Raw genomic sequence first — 25,234 nt, forward strand, 5'->3', positions numbered from 1 at the left:
ACAACCCTTCAAGGTACTATTTATTCAGACATTTTCAAGTCACATTATCTTTTTATAGGTTAACAAGACTATGAAGGTATAAATTTGTGAGATCAAGGCACTTCATACATCTTCACATAATGATTTATGCGACTGAAAATGGAAGCCCCGCAGAACTGCAGAAAGAAAGATATTTCTAAAACAACACTCCTAATAATTGTGTTTGTAGTTCTCAAGCAATTTCTTTGGTTTACAAAACATACTTACGAGTATAATCCAGTTTTCGCCAAAATTATGATTATTGCCCAAACAATCTGCGAACTTTCTATGTTGAGTTGTTTGTTCCAATCGAATGTTTTTATTTAATTTGCTTCCAAACCAATTTGTAGCTGCGTGGTTTGACTACTAGCGAGTTCATAAAATAGCGATCTATATCCTGAGGCTGAGTTGCACCATTTTACTTTAACCATGACAAACGTCAAAAATCTGTCAAACTCCATATAAAACACATCGGTTATCGTCATAGTTACTGTTAAAGTTAGGTGGTGCAACTCAGCCTAAAAATTTAATGTGAGAATAAAAATATTGGATCGTCTTCGTAATAATGTCAGAATGTAGATTTTTAAGGTTAAGTTAAAATCAATTCTCCTTTTATGTTCTTTGTTTGGGTTTGGAAATACCAATCTGCCGCTAATATTAAACACCTTCTTGCAAATACTTCAAGATCTTGAGTAAATAAAGCCGAGATAGGTATTTTTATTCCATATAGATACGGTATTAACAAGAAAAAAAAAACGATCATGATCTCTTCCTATCAAGTTTGTTGTACTTCGAGTATATTTCCAAAGAAAAAGAAACCATACATATATTTTTTCCGCTGTCTGTAAGAACTCAGTTTCCAGGAGTGATCCGATCCGTAGATTAGTTTTCTATTTCCCGTGGAAAGCAATAAGAGAAAGCCTCATGAATTACTGATCACAGCTCCGGGAATTGAAGCAAATAGATTTTTGAGAAATTTCGAACTCTTATTTTTTGCAACCACTTCTCTGGAGCTTGAAAACAAAAATTAGTATTCTTTGAGAATATTTACATCTAAATAGCTTTTTTATGGCGTAGGACTCCTGAAGCCCGTTGGAGCGTGTCCATTTTTTATTATTTTCGTATCAATACGAGTATTATAAGAAGATTGCTCGGCACTGCTTTCTCGACTAAAATAGTAAGACACGGGTCTTAACGCGACGTTTATTAATGAGTTACATTATGTACTCACGGCTTGACCACGGCTGCAGCAGCTGCAGTGTTACTATTTTAGTTGAAATGGAACGCGAAAGTTTAAAATCTTATACTGCTTTCTCGATACTAATTTTACTGTACCTGTCTCTTGCCTGGTGTAAAATAATCGCCAAAGGGCTGACAACAGACGGATGTCTTGTCTCAAGAACAATAAATATTATCCTTGGACATTTTACACTGCGCCTCTAGTCCCAAACTAATGCCCGCATCCGTATTGCAAACTGAGCCCTTAATATCGTTTTTCAATATTTTCTTGACCCTAGGTTTGTTCTAAGAATTTTGGCAATTCCAAAACATAAGTCTTAAGTAAAATCAAACACCAATATTTGTGCCTTTTTTATAGTTCCTTACAATTGCAAAAGCGAAACACTTATTTTTATTCGGAAGGGAAGTTTCTTGAGCAATATAATTTTACGATAAAGTTTTGTGAGATCCCGTTTGTTATGGCACGTAAACACAAGATGTTTTGTTGCTGGGCTATCAAATTGATTGCACTCCCTTTACCCTACTGCAGAAAGTGGGACTATGTTTTAGAATGTAGAACTATATTTTGTGCTAAATAAAAATAAATCAAATAAATCTTTTTAAATTCAAATACTGTAGGCGTCTATACTCACTCTAGATTTAAGCCAGTTTTCTACTACGTATTAAATTACATTGCTTCATTTCTCACAATTGGCATTTGTATCAAGAGAGTTTTGGATACACGTTTGAAATTTAAGCCGGCTTTTGAAGTACATTAGAGCTTGTAAAAGCTTGTATAAGAAGCTTAAACTGAATAATGTATTAGATGACATTTATTATCCTGCTTTCGCCTCCGAGATTTATTTTACCATGTAGTACCCCTGTACGACAACCCAATCCGCACACAATATTCAGCGCAGTAGTAGTAAAAAACAAAAGAGCGGGCAACCCCACCCCTACCACGCTGTGGGCTCGGTGTCCGAGCGGTCTCATTCCTTTGTGCGCACGCGCAACGACCGCACGCAGTATAAGAAAAATGCTTAAGTGACGTCACCAGGACGTTTTTACCGACAAAAAACGTAATTATTTTAAGTTGTGCAGTGTAGTGACGAGAATTAGACCCAACAAAAGGTTGGTTGTAACAACTATTTTGTGCAAGTGCTCGTACATTTTTATTATAAGCGTTGTGACACGACGCGTAACTTTGACCCATTTTTAGCTCCAAGTTAACGCGCGATGTTAACCAGTAGCCATTTTTTNCTCCCAACCCGAAGATTTCTATATCTTCTTCCCTGGAGGTAAACGTCAATGTCATCTCTTCTCTAAATATAATGAGACCGCTCGGACACCGAGCCCACAGCGTGGTAGGGGTGGGGTTGCCCGCTCTTTTGTTTTTTACTACTACTGCGCTGAATATTGTGTGCGGATTGGGTTGTCGTACAGGGGTACTACATGGTAAAATAAATCTCTTCGGCGAAAACAGGATAATTTAGATCGAACTTCACTTGGTAAGTTCGTTTGATCATTCAAAAAGGGCTTTTATTAAATTCAGGCAGGTGTAGCGTTTTCTTTGAATTACTAAATGCGCCGATGTCTACACCACTTAGCGATCTACACGAAGAATATTCTTTCAACATAATAAACATCGTGATGCTAATGGATAAAGTAAATTTAAGAATCATTCAATGGAATATATATCATGAAGCTTTTACACGAAATTGTATTCTTTGGAACATTTGAATTTGATAATGTACATCAGTGGAATAAAGTATGTACAGTCTCGGAATGAAAAGGTTCGTCACCTTAGTGTCGGTTTTCGCTTGCACTAGGTACTGTAAGAGTCAAACCTGCCAACATACCAGTGCAAGAAACAGTGCTGCTAACATTTATAATGTAAATGTGACGTTTGCTAACGAAGAAGGTTTTGCTTATTTTTCTGTCCCATCAGTGCAATGTTACAAAATGTATTTTTTTATTTAATAGAAATAATAATGGCAGGTTGAACCAACAAGAAGGTTTTAGTTTATCAATCATAAAAATTTTCTTTACAAAATAAATGTCAAACAATTTTAATCTGAATAATTTTGAACTTTACTGACTAACAGTTAAAGATTATTTTGTCTATCTCGAGATTATTCTGTAACATAGTTTCAAAAGGTAATAGGTATGTGCTCGCGATTCGTTGAAGGAATCAATTTGAAAACTGACGAACCTTTTCATTCCGCGACTGTACCTTCATATTTTATAAGCTGCAAAAAATTTACATTTTGAAATGTTAATGTATTAATACTATGCAAAAAATTTGATAAAATGATTTAGGGGCATTGCGCAGTATTCTCTGTGCCGTACAAAATCAAGAATGGAATTTTGATCTTTTTCAGCTTCGTAAGCTTACAAATTGATGGTTTATTTTTAAATCTATCTGAATTTGTCTAAAGTTTTCAATTAAAAGACTTCGGCAACTAATTAGCAACGTTGAGTAGGCATTTCGGACTTGGTTTTATTAGGTTTTCAGAAGTTTCAAAGAGAGAAGTGAACAAAGTATATCATAGTGCTTTGGAGACCCAACGTGGAGAATACAATTTCTGCCTAGATTTTTCTGCCCAGTCGTTTAAAATTTCACGTCGCTAGCTCGGCTGGGTGGACGCCGGCCGCCGTGCGATTATCCGCATTTTCTAGACCATAAATTTTGAAAGATCTAGTTACACGTGGATCTTTTCTACGTTAACCCAGATACAGAGTGGTTTTGCATTTTTACGTTTGTACTTTGGGGAATCGTATTTACATAACGAATCAAGTTTGCGATCAGAGTGGTGCATCGTCTGAAACTGCTGCACTTAGATATTTGCATTTCGTAGCGGACGTAACAAGATGTGTTGCATTTCCGATGCAGGGTCATGAGATTCCTTGTGACTTAGAGCGGCTAGATGTAGATTGTCTGGTTTTCTGGTTACGGATTGAAGAGCGGTAAACGTTGAAAGCGGGAATGTTGACCAAATTAGACTGAACTGCTAATAGTCCATATGTGGCTAAATATCTAATAGTTGATGCAGCGGGTCATGCTTGGAGTTTCCCTGCGTGATCCAATCAGAAATGAGGAGATCCGCAGGAGAACCAAAGTGACCGACATAGCTCGCAGAATTGCTAAAACCAAGTGGCAGTGGGCGGGGCACATAGCTCGTAGTGACGATGGCCGTTGGGGCAGAAAAGTTCTTGAGTGGCGACCACGGGCTGGAAGACGTAGCGTGGGCAGGCCTCCTACTAGGTGAACCGACGATCTCGTAAAGGTCGTGGGAAGAGCCTGGATGCGGGCAGCACAAGACCGTGCATTGTGGAAAGTACTTTGGAGGGGGCTTTTGTCCAGCAGTGGACGTCATTTGGCTGAAACGAACGAACGAACGATGCTGTGTGGTGTAAAAAATATACGATATCATAATTACAGCATTGACATAAATCCTACGTTTGATGTGGGTTTATCCATATTCCTGATATTGTAGGATAAAATATCTTGAAATGTAATAGCCTGGTCTCACTCAGAATACAATGAAAAGGTCACAGTTGATTGATTGTGGCTCAAGCCGCTCTTATCGAATTCGGACACAAGTTTGCACCGAAATAATAATACCAAGGGGATAACCATTTTCGATTCCTTTACGAATATTATTTACAGATAAACGTGTTTGTTATTTCGATGTCTATTTATTTTCTGGAACTAAAGGCCGTGGGTTCAATTCTTACACGAGGCAATTGAATTTTTCAAGTTTTTAAAAAATGTTGAATGTTTGTTTTGTAGTATGGAAATATGGTCACGATTTTTATTTATTTTTACCAAACAATATTCAATATAGGTTACATTTTATTAAGTATATTGGCAATTTAAAACCTAGTATGGGGATGTTGCCTGGGTCAAAAAGCAAGAGTTTTAATTAGTCCGTCAGTTAATTTATAAAAAAATACTCTACACGTATTTTTCACTTTTTCAAACTAATGAAAATTTAAAGAGATAAAGCGCTCCAAAGTTCATAAGAAGAGGCCCGTGACGTCAACGCTTGCTTAAAAATGCCGCACGTTGTGACGTCGTGCGCAACTTCAACGCACCATAACTATGTAATTATTTGTTAGATTGACAAATAAAAATATATGTGTCCAATATTTTTTGATATTAAACATTACGGACTAAAAAAATTTTTTTAGGCAACTAGCCTATTATGAATACGTGATAATATTGCGTAGAGCAGAATTCCACGCACACATAATTTGGTAGATTTAACCATTTGAATACCTTCGCAAACTGGAGGTGTAATTCGTAATCCGATTTTGAAATTACTCGTACATAGACTTCTTACATCTCATTCACACATATCAGTATAACATGGCGAGTGAGAGAGATGTATCGATAAATGTACCAAACCAATTCCCAGACAGTGGTGTCAGTGGCAGAGATTCGTGGAAAACGTTTCCAAACTCTATTTCACGTGTAAATTCTTCGTTTATGTTATACCGATACGTAGAAATACCGTCGAGTCGCGTAACACTTGCACACGTCCCATTTGTAGGGCTCGGAGCTCTGAAGGACGAAAGCCGATTGGGTCGTTAGGGATCGCTGCGACAGCGTTCTGCTATCCGATATCTTGTGTGATAAAGACACACGTTACTACAGGATTGACTTGGCTTTTTGAGGGTAGCAGTGTGGCAGAATAGTCACCATATTCTTCTAGGTGGCGTACTTAATAGGCATAAGGGAACCAAAACATGTGAACAATAAGTAAATAGGCCTTTACAAATCATCAGGCTAGTAGTAAACCAAGAAAGCCACTGGACGTGTTAACCTTAATATCTGGTTGTGCAACTTGTGCAGATTTGAGAGATTGATTAAATTATTCATTAGTTCCTTTAGCTTTTTGCCAAAAATATTTTTTTAATTAGCTGGATTCAGTCTTAAGACCAGACTATAGCATTATTTAATTGACGACACTAATCTCGTAATTAAAATAGTTTATTTGTTACCTATTCTACTTCAAAACTCCAATTCATTCAAGGCGTGTCACATATCTAACAAATTCTGACAGCCAACGCCTCGGCGTTGCTTTTTCAGAAAATTCTGTGGTAAGTACCGCCACAGGAGATTCCAACCTAAAAAGAGTAACACGCTTGGGCGTATTTCACGAAGTTACCGAGGATTTTCACAGGCTTTTCTCACGGGACTAGCTCTATAAATCTACTAGAGTTTTTTCCTGGTATCCATGAATATTTAAATTTCAAACTTTTTCCAGACTCAAATTGCCAATCGACCTTGTTTCAAGCTGTATTTTAATAACATGATGCTTAAATAAAGTTGCAGGTTAGTACTTCAAGTTATATATACCTACTAGATTGAAATTGCAGCAAAAATCTTTTTTTGCAATTTCTACTACCAGAGCTTTAAAATGAATATTTTGGACACGGACATTGTTATAAAGTATCGTCTTCAAAAACTCCACCTTACATAATGAACATCTTGAGCAATCGATCTCTGTAGATTAAATATCTTCACACAACCAAAGCAACTTACACGCATTATAGTTATCTGTGACTAAAGTTCCAATACCTACCTTTATTACAGCTGTAATCTAGTTTATTAGCCAAACAAATCAAGGCATTATCACCGTATGTCCACAATGAGGTAATCGCTTTGTGATCCGCATCAAAGAATGGCGCAGGTCACAAGGCGTATTGTTCCCGCGAAATAAATATATCCGTGGGCGGGCGGCAAACTTCCTGCGAGTGGGCGAGTGCGAGGATATAAGCTTTTAGAAGTCTACGTGAAATAAACTCGATATTGACGTGGGAAAACGGTAGATAGTCTTCTTCTGATCACGAGTAAAGTACCTACTTTATTGAAGCACTGTAGTTAAGTGTTATTGATTTAAATGTATTATTGTTTTTGACTCCATGCACTACCAATAGAATATGTAGACTACGATTTTTATAAGTATTTTTTGTGCATTTTCATTGTATTTTTTTTTTATTTTAATTTTATTAATGACAAAATTTTAACATTAGGCGAACTTAATGCCATAAGCCATAAGGCATTCTCATACAGTTTACCTTCGGGTTATGCAGAAAAAGTAGTCCATCCATTGCTCTATCACTTGATTATACGATTTTAGTTTTAATGTTGCAGTTGATTGCTAAGAATGTTGCCGAGAGCATTTATTAGTTAGTAATAAATTCACAAAACATTATTTTTATGTAATGATTATGAAGGGAAACGTTACGGTGTTAACATGTTCAGACAGAGTTTTTTTCCATTAATAATACTAGTGACTAATATTATCCTGTCACTTGTCACCTAAGTCACACGCCCATAGCTCTTGCGAGACAATCGAAACGTAGGTAATCGGTTTCCTGTTGGACGTTACAAAGACCTGTGATTTACTGGAGTCATTACATAACATCTTACTGTTCTTATTAGATTATGGGTGGATTTATTGATATACGTAAAAAATATTTACATTGCTATAATAGAGTCTAAAGTAATCGTTCGTTTCAGCCAAATGACGTCCACTGCTGGACGGTCCGCCCGCGACTCTCACCAGATCGTCGGTCCACCTAGTGGGGGGCCTGCTCACACTACGTCTTCCGGCATTCGAGAACGTTTCTGCCCCAGCGGTCATCAGCTCTGCGAGCTATGTGCCCCGCCCACTGCCACTTGATTTACGGGCTAAGTCGGTCACTTGGTTCTCCTGCGGATCTCTCCTCATTTCTGATTTGATCACGCAGGCAAACTCCTAGCATAGCACGCTCCATCGCCCTTTGGTTGATCTTGAGCCTTCTTATGAGGCCCATTAGTAAGCGACCACGTCTCAGATTCATAAGTTATCACTGGCAACACACACTGGTCAGAGACATCGCTATATTACAGTTTATATGTAAAATAAATTATAAACATTTTTACTCATAATTATGTTGATAAGTTAGCATGGTCAAATTAATTTCGCCTTTTAGTTATCGATGGATTAACTAACCAAGTTTGTGCTGCTATAGTTACGGGATAATGAGGGTCAGTTATCTGTATTCATAAGATCAAAAGGCTGCGAAGCAAAAAGTTTTCGGTCATGTGTTTCTCTTTCTCAATATGAGTATTTTAACTTATACCAGAGAGATCCACATAAAGATCGTATAAATGATTAAGCCCTATCTAAAGGATTAGCTGGTCCAGTTATTTATCAAGAAGTCTTATAGTTTTATGAAGAACGTTTTCAGATACAATTTATTTAATACTAGCTTTTGTCCGCGGCGTCTTACGATTTTTTTCTGTCACAAAAAAAATATTCACGCACGTCTCTTTTTCAAAAACTGGGATGAAAAACTAAACTGAAACCTATCCTTTGACATTTCATGGGGCTCAAACTATGTCTATACCAAATTTCATCAAAATCGGTTCAGTGGTTTGGGCGTGAAATCGTAACAGACAGACTGACAGAGTTAATATTGCATTTGTAATATTATTAAGTATAGGGATTAACTAGGCTTTACGCATTTAAGGATTCAACCAGTTTAATAGTCACTTTGTGTGCTAGTACAAAAACGGGCTCCCGCAAGGGTGCCGTCCAGGCCCGTAATATGTCAACGTCACGTGGGCTAGGGCTGTCAAATCGAGAAATTAGCTTTAAATGGCCACTTTGAAATAGGTGGAGGATAGTTGTCTAATTTCTAAATGAGGATCGGGTACAGAGATTTAGCTAGGTAGAAATAAAAACAAGGCCAAAATGGGCTAGTAAATTAAGGCAGTACCTATAAGAAAATGTTCTTGAAAATTCTGTTCAGTTTGAAAATTAAAATTGTAATGTTTACCTATTACAATATTTTATAACTGTTTTTAAAACATTTTTACAATTATTGTAACCTTAATGTTCCACCCTAAAGCTTATTTTTACCTTAAAATGAGAAAACGAAGGTTCATTTTGCATTAGCAAGTCAATACGGTTATGTTTAACGATAAGGAAGTCCCAAAGAGAAATTTAATAGCTTAATTAGAAGCCTTTTAATATTACCTACTTTTTTGCATTTAAATTGAGAGTTTATTTCAATAAAGTAGGTAAGTATTTACTTAAAAGATTATTGCGTGACTCACGCTTTAATTTAACGCAATCACCCAAAATTTGCATCAAATATTTTGAATGGAGTTGGAGTGAAAACCTTTAGAATAACTCGCTAACGGTTACAGGTTTCTAAAAATAGACTCAACTTTGGTTACGACAAACTACTAGGATATTGTTAATTGTACAATAACACCTTTTGTAGCAATTCACAAAGGCGAGTGAGCGTTACGAGTACATGTGTGGTGGCTCGCAGCTGTTCGTTTTTCAAAAGTTTTGACAGAAATTACACTAACGTTATGTGTATGTGCACGTACACACACAATGAGGGCTATCGTTTTAGCGCTCACCAGTTAGCGCCACTGTAGAGTAAGGTCCTGTCACTTGCTAGTAGCGAAGACAGTGGCGCCGACTGGTGAGCGCTAAAGTGGTAGGAGGACTATCGCATTTGCACTCATCAAGATGGCGCCACTGTAGAGTAAGGTCCTGTCAATCGCCAGGGGTGCCAACTATTAAGTACACTCACCCTCGTGAGTTGCAAGAACTAATACAACTACTTGAGATACCTGAATGTTATAGCTGGAGTTACTGTCGTATGTGCCTACAATCCCCACACACTATTAATACTAATTAGAGGAAATCTTCTCAAAGCATTCAATGCAGCTCTGGCGTGTAAGAGAACCGCTAATGGGATGTGTCCTGTGACGTAATGACACTCTAAATTAGTCTATAGAGTCTATTATACAGTCCCATTACGGAAATTAATGCCCGATTTCACCATCAATCCCTATTTTTTAAGTGACACCTATGAAAATAAAATGCCTGTTATGTGTTACCATAGGGGTCACTTAAAAATTAGGGATTGATGGGGAAAAACGGGCATAAGTCCTTTATTATGAAACGACGCGACCCAAATATGAATGTATATAGACGATGGCATGTCAGGATTAACACTGTGGTATTTTTTACCGTTGCATTGTAATTGGTGCTATTTTACAACAAATTATGTATAGTTTGATGTGCTATTGATACACTTAGGTTTAAGAATCGAAAGTCAAACAACCAAGGACTTGAATCTCAAGTAGTACTTGTTGACTTATCTAAAGAAATTTTTGAGGATACACAAATTCATTACTTGCATAATATACTCAACATCAAATAAATCGCACCTTCCGCGACGCGAACTTTAAAGATTTTCTTCTGACATAATCATAGTGCCCCAACAATACTGGTGTCATTTGAAAGCCCAATAAATATCCTTACAGAAAAACACATTTAATTTCTTAATAAATGATTAACATATACCATAAATGTGACTTGAAAAATGACCTCACTTTGGGCTCACCTGTGGGATCAATTAGACCAATTTTTGTGGTTATAAAACCAAATATTGACCTCACGTGTCCTCTTTAACAGATGGATAGCGATTAATCCCAACTTAACAGTTTTATAGCCATAAAAGTTGACTCAAGCGTAACTACCTATTTTTTGAAGAAGTGACTCTGGATCCTTTTAAAGACACATTTTTGGGGTAAAAGCCTTTCCTTTAATGAAATTAAGCTTAGGACTAGGCTTTCAAATGGTACCGATGTTGGTGGGAAGTGGGGATGCATACTTTTGAAAAGTGCTTGTTGCGGGAGGTGCGATTTATTTGATGCCGAGTGTATTTCAAATATGCCTATTCGTATAACGTAAGCAAACAAGCGTGTATTATTTAATGGGTTTTTTACTTTACTCATTAGTCAGCAGTGCCTGATTAACGCCCGTCAAACGCACAGCGTTGAATAGAGCTCTGTGATTGGTTCGTGTGTCACCCTGTGCGTGCACACGCACTGTGAGACCTCATATTATTGTTTGTGAATACGGGCGTGAGACTACTTGGTGCCCTAAGAAATCTACACCCGTGCTTATCTGGCACTGGTAGTCAGTAACGTATTAAAAAACATGGTTTACGTTGTAACTCCAAATAAAAACGTACCTCAGATTGTTTTTATTATTTACGAACAAACTTTCATAGTAGTAACAAGCAAACTCCTGCCTGTTGCTATTTTTCAGAACTTAAACAATAGTTCCCTAACTAACGTGGAGAGTAACAACAAGGAGCGAAATAGTGTTGTCCATCTGTTGTTTTTATCGATAACCCCTTTCAGAAATACACAAGTTCTTAAATCTGTTTTTCAGGAGCCGATATTAGCAAATATTTGTTGTTTTAGTTGATGTTAAAATAGGTTGAGATTAAAATAAATGGAACACTCATCTCTTTTGTAGTAATATCTAAATAAAAAAAAATAAAACCGACTCCAAAAAACCTACACTAAAACGTAGAAAAATAATTACTAATTACCTACTTATTTATTAGGACGAATTATTAATATTTATGTAGGTATACCATGATTGATACTTCTGGAGTCGGTGCCAAGATTATGAAACATGTAAAGTTTGCCGGCACCGACTCCAAAAGTATCAATCATGGTATACCTACATAAATATTAATAATGGAGTCGGTTTTATTTTTTTTTATAAAATTTTACTTATTTCTTGCTTTTTAGTTAACTAATTATTACCTTGATGCTGCTTTTTAGTGAACTAATTATTACACTGAAGGTAGGCAGTACACTGAGACCAAAAAAATTGGTTCATAATCGGCGGAGATATTGCGTATAAAAAAGTTCATCCCCAATTTTCCACCCTTGGGGGTGAAATATTTTCTTCAAATTCGCATGAAACCACCCTTTTGATAATACCTACCTATTCAACAAAAAAATAATCGTTCAAATTGGTTTATAATCGGCGGAGATATTGCGTATAAAAAAGTTCATCCCCAATTTTCCACCCTTGGGGGTATTTTTTTTATTATCAAATTTAAATGGGACCACCCTTGAGGTATTACCTATACGCCGAAAAAAGATTTGTTCAAATCGGTTCATAATTGGCGGAGTTATCAAGTAACAAACATAGAAAAAAAAAAACATACGGGTCGAATTGAGAACCTCCTCCTTTTTTGAAGTCGGTTGAAAACTAATTTTAAAGAGCACTTTATTTCCGATACTTTTCTACCTGAGCTTAAAGAGCGAAACGTCAATCCTAAATCTCGAACTTCTCTCAGTCTTTCTCTTTACCTCTGATTTTCTTCGTATCTTTGTGGCTCGGAAGTTTATTTTGGGGCATGCACACCCTATTCGTGTAGAAATTATACTTACCTGCCTGGATAATAAGTATAATTTCTCTATAATAATTTATGTACTTACTCAGCATGCCTAACGTCGACCTGCAACTTAAATTACTAAAACAATTTTTTATTAAGATCTTGCCTCTAGTCCAGACACAGGAATTTATGGTTACCTAGTTTATTTTTTCACAACAGTTATTATTACCTATTGCCCCATTTTAAGTATGAAACTCTTACAATATACTATTTATTTGCACAACAAAGAACTCTTGACACTCGCGACCGCTTATGCCTCAAGCTGCCAGCGTAACTTCGACACACCCTCTTTCATCCATCATTACCGGACAAAGGCCAATCTGCCGTGTAGGGGCACTTCATCAGGGCAAGATCAGATCATAATTAACGCGAGATTAGAAAAGCCCCGTTCGTCGGAACCATGTTTTGCGGAGCCGTTTTTATATGCGCATTGTACGTAGATTAGACATAGAAGATTGCATGCTTTGGTCCAAGATTGGCTTCAAGTCTCTCCACCTAAATTATGCCCGTATAATGTATGATTACTTTGACCTGACCGCAGATCGCAACCAGTGTGGCAAATCCTTTACCTTAGATCGTGTCGCCAAAACAATCGTTTTCGTTGACGTCATGTGACTATGTGTCCAATGTTTGTCAAAGGCTGTAACATCACGCATTGGTTTAAAGAGTATAGCATAGCTTCATGAAATAATTAAATCCGTTAACACAGCTACAGTGTTCAAAAAATAAAATAACCAGCCGATTCTAAATTAATGATATTAATGAAAAAAAAAAGCAGCAGTGTCTTCTTCTTTCAAGTAAAGTCAATCAAGTATTTCATTTGCAAAATATCACTGCTGAAGCAGTATTAGAAAGCGCAGTAGGTAGAAATGTTACATTAGGTGCTATCATTTACTGCTACTATGTATTCCATTGTTACATACCACTACTGTTGCAGTATATTCTAATTCACTCACCTGTCGGGCGAAACAATCGGCAATACAAAGCTAGACAAATGGACGGGACAATGCGGGATGCGCGAACAATACGCTACGGCGGGTCATTCGGTAATGGGGGGCTGGTGACGTACACATTTGAGGACTGGTTCACTAAAAATTAGGAAGCAATTGATGTACTTATCAAGTATTTTTGATAAAATTTGATGTAAACTTGTCAGAAAAATTTGTTGATAAAAACTACTCGAAAAACATAACCCTCCTTCTGGTGTAGTTTGGTAATTAATAACTGCGCACTGGGGCCAATCGGTAATAGGGGGCTTGTGACGTGCACATTTTGAAGACTACTTTAGGGAGGACATGGATAGAAAAAAAATCATCAAATATTTAGAAATGATCATGATCAATAATCTCGTCATGGTAAAGTTGAAATTATTGGAATGATGAACTGGTTCCAATTCTTCTTTACCTAGTACTTTAATTCTTGAAATAAATATCAGAGTTATATTAGTCACCATTTGTAATACAGAATGCTCAAAATAAAAACATAAACAAAATTACAGCACCAAAAAAGAAAACTGTGAATTAAAATACCATTATCTCAATCGAAACTGAAACACAATCAGCGCCAACTGCGTACGATCACAGAATGAAGCGGTCTTCAGTTGACATCCCGACAACGAACGAATTTATCGAGTGCGTGAAAAATGATGCCACGGCACTGGGCGGAGACAGAAATGTTCGCGATTTGCAACGGGGGCGCATTAGGAAGAACGAATCAATCTGGAAAGATATAAGATGGAATGAATCAGTGTTGGAAGAAGAAAAGAACTAATTAGTATTTATTTAAGTTAACTAAGGTTTAAAATATACCTTACGTCATTGATACAGTTCTTTGATCGTCACTTGTTTTCTATTTCATTAATATTTTCGATTTTAATTTCTTCCGAAAAAAAGTAGGGATGTATTCAGAATTAGGTACTTTAACGAATCTTTTGTTCCATTTTGCTATTAGGTGACACACTTTTCATGTAGCTCAAAATCTCAAAATCCACACCATTCAACTTTACCCATGTAAATAATAAAAACTTTATATTTCAGTGTTTTTTCCATAAGGATTCAAAGACTCATTCTTGCTATGTACCTAGTACCTATCTTCCGGTGTTTTCTTCTTCTTCTCTATTTTCTCTTAAAGTACGGTTGATCGACACCGGTTCGAAAGCTCACATTCGACGCGTTTTCCGATGTTATCGGCGTGACGGATTATCCTCCGTCATTTGTTCGCCTCCGCCATGTTGGTCTAATGACCTGGAGCGAGCGGCATTTGTTTCTTGTAAGGGTCAAATGACGATCAGAGAACTGCAAATGATAGGTCATTTTGATTAGTCTTTAATTTTTACCTATTTGAGACAGAACAGTAACTGCAAATGATAAGTCATCTATTCGAGCTAGGAGAAACTATTTTCATCATTTTTCCTCATCATTATTATTACCATCTGATCTAGAGTGATTGTTTAGCTTCTAGGTAGCTTTTCATACCTTCTTTGTCCTTAACTAAGTGATGTTCATCGTAAAAAATATTTCTTTCTTTCTTCTTTCTTTCTTTCATTTTCTTAAATGACACTCTACTCTTGACTTACCCATAACTTTTTCATTTACCTAAGTTTACTTAGGATGCTTTTAGAGATTATATTTTTAGGGTCAATTATTGTTACCATCTGTCCTAGAGTGATTGTTTCGCCTTTAGGATAGCTTTTTCTAAAATGACACTCGATACTTGGTTCAAATGGAATTTATGCAGTCTATAATTTATTAAAACTTTTATCTTTTTGTTATGTTCCAGACTCTTTCAATTGCAAATCATATTAGTGATTTTTCTTACCCAAGAATAGATAAAAGTGAGTGCATACTTACTCTCCCAGCTATCAACTTCGTATACCGGGCGCCATTAATTCGGCGATCATTCCGAAAGATTTCACCCCCTTTTTGCACATTACATAACTATTATTTATACGGTGCGTCTTCGGAGGCGCCAGGATAGACGATAAACCAAAGACTAGTTGTGGGACAGAAGATTCTTTGTATTTTTCTGATGTAGGTAACTGTTAACCTACCTATCAAACAGAAAAAAATGAAATTATTATCGTATATATGTATGACTTAAATAATAAAAATATAATAAATACCGTGTCAATTATGCAGAAAAAGAGGCCTCGTACGTAGCACGTCATTTAGTAAAGTTTATCAAGGTCGCCTCGCATGAAACTATGTTGAAGATACCTGGTACCTACTATTTTTATCTAGAATCTATTTAGATTTTTACTTATTATGTTTTTTGAGTTTGTCTTTTTCAGAATGTTTATTTATGTTTTAGAAGCTATCTGTCAGTAAATTTTAACCACCCACTAAACACTAATATCACATAACTCTATTAAAATTGAATTTCCTTTCTGAAAATGTCCATAATCTATGACAAAACTGTCGCCATATCTCTTTGTCCTTATTCATTCAAACGAAACCTTTTCTGCTGTCGTCACTCTTATCGCCGAGTCATAAGGTTAATTATTGTGTTTTATTGTTTATAACGCAAAGGGCTGGTGCATTGTTCTTCGGAAATGTCGCCCTTTGTTAATGAGCCGTTCGGAATAGGGCCTCGATATTATTTATGTGGCTCCGACTGGATTGTAATGGTTTTGCAGCTTCAGGATGGAAATCAAGTCATTGTCACTTAGGGCAATCGATAATGTTATAGTTGAACCTCGAAGCTCCAGCGGTCCTAGTTTTGACTAGTCAATTCTCCGGTCTGACTTGAAGTCTTAGTCAAAGCCCAGATATTTCGGCCTTTGACTAAATAATGTTAGCCTAACCCAGGAGAAACAAATTTGGTCAGTAAAACGTCGAATTTATACACTGAAGTGAATAACATAATATTGTCTTTAAGACTTTAAAATATTGTTAGGTGTGTAAGAGCGCTTTACATTAAAAGGCTGTAGAAGTTCTTTTAATGTGTACACATTTTACATTTCATCTGTGATTTTATTTTGCATCTGCTGTTTCTAAATAGTTTTCAAAACTTTGTTAATAAAGGTTTTAGGAACTAAAAAGATATTCTGTGACTCGACAATAATCACTAGTTTACTAACTTCGTAACGTAAATCGTAACTTCTCGCTCTCTCGCTAGCTACAAAGTCGCCTTGAAAGTTGCGATCATACTAAAAGAACATACATATTTTCAAAGTTCTCCCAAGTGATAAAGTCTCACAACCTATCACAAAATGTAGCTACGAGTATGATTTAATCCATCTTCTTTACAAATCCTAATCCAATTTAAATTTTTAACATCAAAAGCTCATTTCAAAAAGTATCCCTGTAATAAACAAATAAAGAAAAAGTTCATCTACCCCAGCTCTGAATTTTAAAAGTAAGTACTAGTCAGTGCGTGGCGCCGCCAGATAGGTTTTACAGAACTGAGATTGTCTGCAGGCACTATTCTTTATGTTAATCCTGCACCTGGATTTTCGTTTATTACGTACATTTTACAAGATATTTTTATTATAAAGCCGCGAGAACATAAGTAAGGATTCTCTCCTCGGTTTCGGTAAATAAAGGATTTTGATCTTATTTATGGACCTAGCTTTATGAATTTAGTTCTCGTAGTTGGGAATTAAATTAACTTTTGTGATGGAAGTATTACTGGATAATTAATTAATGCCTGTCTGTTAAAAAGATAGAGACTTTTTAAAAGAAAAATAAAACTATGAAAAATCGCGTGCCTGTAAGTATTGTGCAGTAACAAAAGTACGTCTATGTTTATTTATCTATGTTGCCATCATTTTTCAAAGCTAGGGCATTACATAATTATGGGATAATATGTATTATACGAATATTGCATTTGGAATACCTATCTAAAGAATTGCAACCGTTTCATCCTGCATCATTTATCGCTTGTATAAATTGATGCAACCAAGCAAAAAGAGGAACAAGGTTTCTCACAACACCCTTGTTTACACAAAGTCACCAAAGTCCGACTGTTTGTGACACTCCAATCTTGTTCCCTCAAAATGTATTTTTAATTAAACGCTCACCCCTAAATCAATCATTACACAAAATCGGCAAATCCAACCCCCACTTTGTCTATGTTGCATATTTGTACCCCCAGGGGGCGCGGCGCATTTCCGGCTAATGGCGGCGGATAAACGACGTCACATCCGGTTAGCTTTGTGCCTGATCGCGCCATTTCCTCCCAATGTTGACTTTAGACAAGTTAAATGGGACTGTTTTCTGTTAAATAGCCTTCTTCTTGCTGTTTGAGAAAAACGTCTGTCTCAAAAAGGTTCTCAAGTTAATTGTTTTTGAACTTACTCTTTATAAAATACTTTAAATATTTACCTACTCTATTAAATTAAAAACCACATAATTCACTAAGAAATCGTTACATTGTGTTGACGAGTATGTGTGTATGTATATTGTCGATAGTACATACATATCTCGTTCTACAGCTTTTACTAAAATACGAGTAGGTTAATGTAATAGGTTGATATGAAATGTCACTCTTACATTTAAAACAATTTTCTAGTATCATTTACTGTATGCAATGAAGGTATACGAGACAATTTAAACACCTTTATTACAACTCTTCCAAAGTAATTAATGGCAGAATATCATAAATGTCACCATAAGTCATAATTTTTAATATTCCCATTCTGTTCTAAAACCTCTGGAACATAAATTGTGAACAAAGGCCAGCTCCAATTAATTGCAGAAAATGGTCTTTCAAACGTATAATTATAGTCAGATCATTAATTTAATGCGAAATCAAGAAAATTCTCTAACTTACGAGCCGAGTTCTGGTGAAAAAATAATTAAATACAAGATGGCGGAGCATTAATGACCACTTTAGCAAACGCAAAGTTTGGGCCATTTTCGTCGCTTGTTTCGTGAGTCAAAGGAATAACGATTATAAGTTTTGTTTGCCTTTAAAATTTTACTTGTTCTATTGAGAAAATTTATAGTGAACATTTTGATAATTCTGTCTTACTCTCAATCTGAAATTCCAAATATTCTGGGTTTGCTTCCTAGATAATTATTATGAAAAAATTAATATCATAAACTTTACCTAAACATCGATCCAATGGGGCCAAGTCCTAATAACTTAATCATTGCAAAGAGTCTGACACCAGAATAAAATTATCATGAGAAGTTAGTGATAAAACAATCTCACAAATTAAAAAAAAAGGTAAAGACATGCCAATATTCGAGTGTTTTTCTTAGTTATATCCTAAAGTATACTTAATAGAGATAGTCACCGCAGCGTAGTTAAGCCAATATTATAACCTAGACTATTGTAACTACGTGTGGTTTATGTACTTGTGGTTAATATACGTTTTTTTTTGTTACAGGAACTTTTGGAGAAAAGAATCAAACAACTGGAAGCCCAGTTGGAAGAAGAAAAGAGGAAGACCCAGCGAGAGCGCATGGCGGTCACTAAGCTGCAGAACAAACTTATAAAGGTAAGTGACGAGGAATATAATACCGAGGAATATAATACCTAGGTGCTCTAAACTTATAGTTCATCATCATCATCATTTCAGCCACAGGACGTCCACTGCTGAACATAACCATGGAAATCTTTGGGGGTGGACCCCCAATGATTTCCACATCGCCTGGTTGGTAGTTACATCTTTTCGTTCGAGATACCTCAGTGCCTTATGACGAAAGGCTATAATCAGTGATGACACTCCGAAACGTGGCCTTTAACTATAGGCCTCATAAAGAAGCTCAAAGTTGCACAGCGTGCTAGCTTTTAAATTGTTCTTATAAAATTAAGACGACGTAACCAAAGTTTCCTTGTAAATTGCAAAATGCTACTTTAAATTAGTTAAATAAACACACCCTTTCAATTCAGTAAACGAAAAACCTCCATCTTCCTATCAATAACCCGTCAAATTCTTCGCAAAACGGGACGTTGATTGAGCCCTCCCCTGTAACTAACGACTGCATATCAAGTCAAACACTTTTGCACCTTATGTAATGGTGATAGGGTAGGTTTTGCAATAGAAATGTATAGTTTCATGTGCAGCCATTCAAGCTTGACGTTAAATATTGCCATTCGGATTGAAACAATTATCTGAGACGATCCACAATAGAGCGCGCATTTCTATGGATACCTGCTTTTGTTAAGGTGAAGGTGAAATTATTTACAGCAATTATAACCCTCAATACACAGCATGTTTTTCTGTAAACTTAGTATTTTGAGGTGATCAAAATATATCGGTTTTGTGAGATTACGGTCAAGAGCCAGTTTAGTATTTTCTGTTTTTTAACAGAAGCACTATCTACCAGTTGTAAGTAGGAATCGAACCTGGCACCTCTGTGTTTGATGCGAGTGTTTGAGTCCTGGGGGATAGACAACATACGTCGAAACACCCTTAATTTCAGTCACATACCGAAGCAGTATCCACATACAAAAAAAACTGTCTGTCTCATCATCAGACTGTACAGACAGTAAATTAAGAACAGTGTTCAATAAAAATCAATTAAAAAAATATACAGCAATAAAGTCAAAATTAAACTCTATATTAATTCTGTAAGAGCTTCTCAATAAACCCTGTGCTTCCCTAAAACTTTTATTAAATTAGTTCTTCTTTCATATAAACAAAGAGCAATATCAGGGCGCCCTTTTAGAGTAGGCGCACACCGTTGATTTCTAGTTGGCCGATAGTTGTGCCCGATTTTAAATTGAATGAAGAATTGGCCAAATCGAATCGGCGTAGTGTGCGCACTCCCATACATGCCCATACTGATCAACTGCCCGACAAAACTATCGGCCGGCGAAAAATCAACGGGCACACCGTTGATTTTTACCTACTCTTAGTTAACAGTTAAAACTAAATTCCGTAGACAATATAAACTTCTCCTTAAATCGCCGACACCTGTCAATATTTGGCTTCTATTAATTAAAGCTCCCCCTATAGCTGAACCGTTCGAAGAATCTCGCATTCTCATAGAATAACTAAGGACAGATAAGTTAAAGAGAATTTGTTAAACTCGCACAACGATTTGCTGCCTAAAAGATGATTTATGTAAAAAAGCTGTCAAATCTATAGACCTCTACAAAGAACATTATTACTCTAATAATGTATTATTACATCCAAACAACTAAATATTTTAAAATACAGTTTTTGGCCTCATGAGAAACAATCATCACCTACATGAGAACCTTGAAATAAAAAATAAAAAATTAAAAAGTTTTACAAGTAGGCGAGCGTGCTAAACTAAGTGATGTGTGAGTGAGTAGTAGGTTTAAATTTTGTGCCTAAAACCTCTAATTTATTATTTTCTCATAGTGGTAAGTAAAAGGTATCTTCTGGGCAAGCTTGTTTTATCTTGATGAGCTTTAGTTTTAATCATCTTTTACTAGAGATTGTTGTGAAAATACTTTATTTTTAGAAAATATTACTCTGCATCAGTCTAGTCTGGCCTCCTTGCTCTTTAATCTATGCCCTCACCCCGATTGTTCAATTAAAATGGGTATTTGTAAAATTCAGCAAAATACACTTTTTGCTTCAGTGCACAGCCGACCCGATGGGCCATAACCGGAAAAATCCCGTGATTTCGACTTTTAACTGGTTTTTATTAATCTTTTAACATTGCGCGTATAAACTTCGACTGCGAAAATTTTAATAAAGGATTATTGCTTGGCTTATAGCAGACTAGCTTTTGCCCCTGACTTCGCTCGCATGAAATTCAGCTTGTCACAAATCATTATTAGAGCCTATAGGTTATTCTAATGTTTAAACAATAATACTGTAAAGTTTAATCAACATCCGTTAAGTATTTTTCGCCTAAAAGTGAAACAAACATCCTTACAAACTTTTACATATTATTAAGTAGTGTAGGTAGAAATTGAAAGGACTTAAGTGGCTTTAATATACATTTTTGTACCTACTTACCCCTCCCCCTTCGTCTGGTAATCAAACCTGTTGGGAATCGGCTTGTGATTGCTGCGTGAAATTGATTGGAGTGCTTTTTTATTGTTTTGTGCGTCTGATGATTATGCTCGATGCATTTACCGTTAAAAACCCTTAAGGGATGTTTTCAGGTATTTGTGAAATGTTCTCAGTCATGCAAGGGACGCAATTCTCTCTTTGGAGTTGCGATATCTTTTGGGTTTATGTTTTAAAATAGATAGGAGAGTCTGGAAAGTGTACTGTTTATTTACTGGATTCATCTCAGACTGTGTGACCAGTATATTTGTCGCGCGTCTTGACTCCGGCTTAGACTTGCCTCAGGCTGTCTGAACTATAGATATCCAGACAATAGTCAACGGCACATTAGCTAGAGTTAGTACCAAGTTTAAGATGCACAACACAATAGCCAAGATTCGTCGCAGTCGCGGCCCTCGCAAACAACTGGTCAGTTTGCCTGCCGTCTGCGTTTGAACTTCGGCTTTGTGTGATATAGTTGACTGCTACGGATGTTACGATGGCTACGACGACTACGACTGCTACGAGCGAAGTTTCACACGCGATTCGCGGTTCAAAGATAAATGGATGCACATTTCGTGTAACTGCGCATTTTGTGTAGTGATGCAAGTTGCTCTTATTTTAGAGTTATTTTCCCGTGAAAAAATTTAAATTGTAAAATTCTCTGACAATCTGCAATATTCTAGATTGCTCATAGATAGCGCCTTCAAAAGTAATTCATTAGCGAGCACAGAACAAACGAGGCATAAATCTTCAGAACTATGCAGTAAAGGTTTTGTATCGCGTCAACTTCGGAGCAAAACGCCCAGACGATATATGGAGAAAGTTGGGAGTTTCACGTTGTACTGTTAAAAGTATGTACGTCTGCAAAGACAGCGACTTTATTTGTCTTAGTGAATGTAATTTATTTTACTTTATTAAATCCTTAATAAAAAAATATTAAGACACTTTTAAGTCTCACTCTTCTTCCTCTTTGTCCTAACCATTTCCTATTATTTGGGATCGGCTCAGCTCGGCGCACCAGGACAGTTTGTTATGGATTTTTGAGTCTACCTGCAAGCAAAAGTTTAAAAGTTGTCGATGTCAACAAAACATGTACCAATTAAAGATATATGTATGTATTATTCAATGTTCCATAAGTAAAATCTTCTTTTTAATCGCTATTATAGAGCACACGCCCAGTCGCATCGAAGTTGGAGGTTACAGGCGATAATGCGACACTTGATAACTATGTTCCCGCTGAGAAATGCACCGCTGATAGTTCAGTTCAGCGTTTAGATACATTTAAGAATAGGAACTTTTGTAGAAAGACACGGGTTATAACGCGACATTAGACCGAGTTACATTATTTACTTGTTAGACTTGCGGCTCGCGGCGTCTGTTTGCTTGTGACTACGGCTGCAGCGTAGTAGCCAAAACGTCAAGCCGTGAGTACATACTACATAATGTAACTCAGTCTTAAATGTTGCGTTAAGACCCGTGTCTTTCTATGTTAGTTTGAAATGGAACGCGAGAGTTTAAAATCTTACAGGAACTATTATAAAGCCCTATGGCTATTTTATGAGTAAAGCGTAATACGTTTATAATCGCGTTAAAGACATTCTGTAACAGGCAGAAAATCTTGCGAGTGATTCGTAAACACAAGGGCTTATTCCTTCCTAAGAATACATAACTACCATTTTTTGTAGGAACTGTCATTTTGCAGGATTCCGTTTAAGTAGTAAACGTGTTTTAATATTAACGTTCAAACGAACATCCCCTTTGCAGTGTCCCGCGATAAATCGATCCGTTTTGCAATTCGAATTTAAAACACACAAATGTGTTAAACGACAGTCCAGTTTTGCGGAATCCAGTAATACAGGATATGGACTGGATTGCCATGGCAACAAGCCCGATATAGCATGAAATTGTATATTGTTATTTAAAAGTCTGGTCAAAACTTAAAATATTATTAATTTCGTTATTATATCATCCAAACCTAAACATTAAAAGCACCCGCTAACATACCATCTCTCCTTACACTTTGAGACACCGCCGCAACAAATCGCCAAGGAAACATACTAATGAATCAATCCCGTACGTAATTATCCGCGGCCGAAGTGCGCACGCGCTCAAAGGCAGACGCGCTCAGGAATCCGCGTGACCAATGCAATTAGATGGTCCTTCGAGCCGGATGTTTCGCATTTCTCACTCGCGCCGCCGTATCAGTACGAAAACATTGCTGTTGGTTCTAACATGTCAATCAATTTTAAGCTTTAATGGACTGTTTTGAGGTGTACTTCTCTTTAGTGATTAGTATCATTAATGCCACTTGGATAAGGCTGTAACTGCATCTGCTGTCACTTTAAATTTGAACTTTGGATTAACGTGTTTTGAGTTGTTTTTGGGTTATAAAGATAATAATGCAGTTTTCTTGGATGACATCCAGGATGCCATAGCTCACCTAAATATTTTCTCGCGTCCGATTTGTTTTGATTGCTTTGTGAACACCTGTAGGCGTAAATCATGATGTTTTTATGCCTATTACGACGTCTATATTGGTTTGTTGGCGGAAGTTAACCCATTATCCAATTTATTTAAATATTTTTTTATTATTTTAACAATAATACTTGTTCCAGTGAACGAAGATTGTTTTTTTTTCTAACTGGCCAGAAAGTTTTCGTATGTTATTTAAAAAAAAAATCACGTAGGCGATGCTTGACAGATCCCATTTTAAATTCCAAAATTTAAAATAATAAATAATCTGTTTCGAAATTCGAACGACTTTAACTGCTTTTGTTTTTAAAATTCCTTTACCAAACTTGTTGCTGTCAGCATTTAATTGACGAAATCTCAATGAACCTAACAACGCATCCATATTGTTTCCACCTGTTTTTATTTCCGACATTAATACCAGATGTCTGCCTATATCGGGTTGTACAGTCTCCCATTAAGCAAAAGACTGTGGCATCTTATATCGTTGTATTAAGAGCAGTTTTGCAACAAAATTTAAACTCCGTTGTTTTGTATACTCTGTGGTTCGGCATTCCTTCATCTAAGGATCGTGTTGCGCAGGAGTGGCATGTTAATTAGTATTTATTGTGCGTGTCGAGGCATGCGCGGGCGACGAGCTCTGAACGACGTTTGAGCTAACATTGTACCGTTTGACAGCTAAATCGAATCCTGTCTATTAGTGTCTATGCAATGCTCTATGGTCTGTCTCACCTTGCTATGTTTTGGCAGGCTTTTGTTTTAAGTACATCTATCTATACTATCTATACTAATATTATAAATGCGAAAGTAACTCTGTCTGTCTGTCTTGATTTCACGCCTAAACCACTGAACCGATTTTGATGAAATTTGGCATAGAGATAGTTTGCGTCCCGGGAAAGGCCATAGGATAGTTTTTATCCCGGTTTTTGAAACAGGGACGCGCGCGAAAAGTTATTCTGTGACAGACAAAATTCCACACGGGCGAAGCCGCAGGCGGGAAGCTAGTAATAAATAACTTTTAAATCAATTTATGTAAATTACATAAATTAAATTTAAAATCCTTGGGGGATAAAATATTGATTATTTGTTGATGCTCATTGTCTATCGATTTAATATTTTTTTCGTTCTCTTCTATCTATCTTTTAATGTATGTAGTTCAAAAGAACTGATATAAAGACCGACTAATAATATTTAGATTACTTGATCTGACTTCATTTGAAATTGCAGTGTAAGAAGCCAATTAAATGCACCAGGCTTTTCAACAGTAAAAATATGTATTGCAATTACTTTCGCGACATTAATTTCGTCCATAATCTTGCA

This window comes from Ostrinia furnacalis, unplaced genomic scaffold (genome assembly GCF_004193835.3).
Source record: "Ostrinia furnacalis isolate ACB-3 unplaced genomic scaffold, ASM419383v2 OfSCF3056, whole genome shotgun sequence".
NCBI classification, from domain to species: domain Eukaryota; kingdom Metazoa; phylum Arthropoda; class Insecta; order Lepidoptera; family Crambidae; genus Ostrinia; species Ostrinia furnacalis.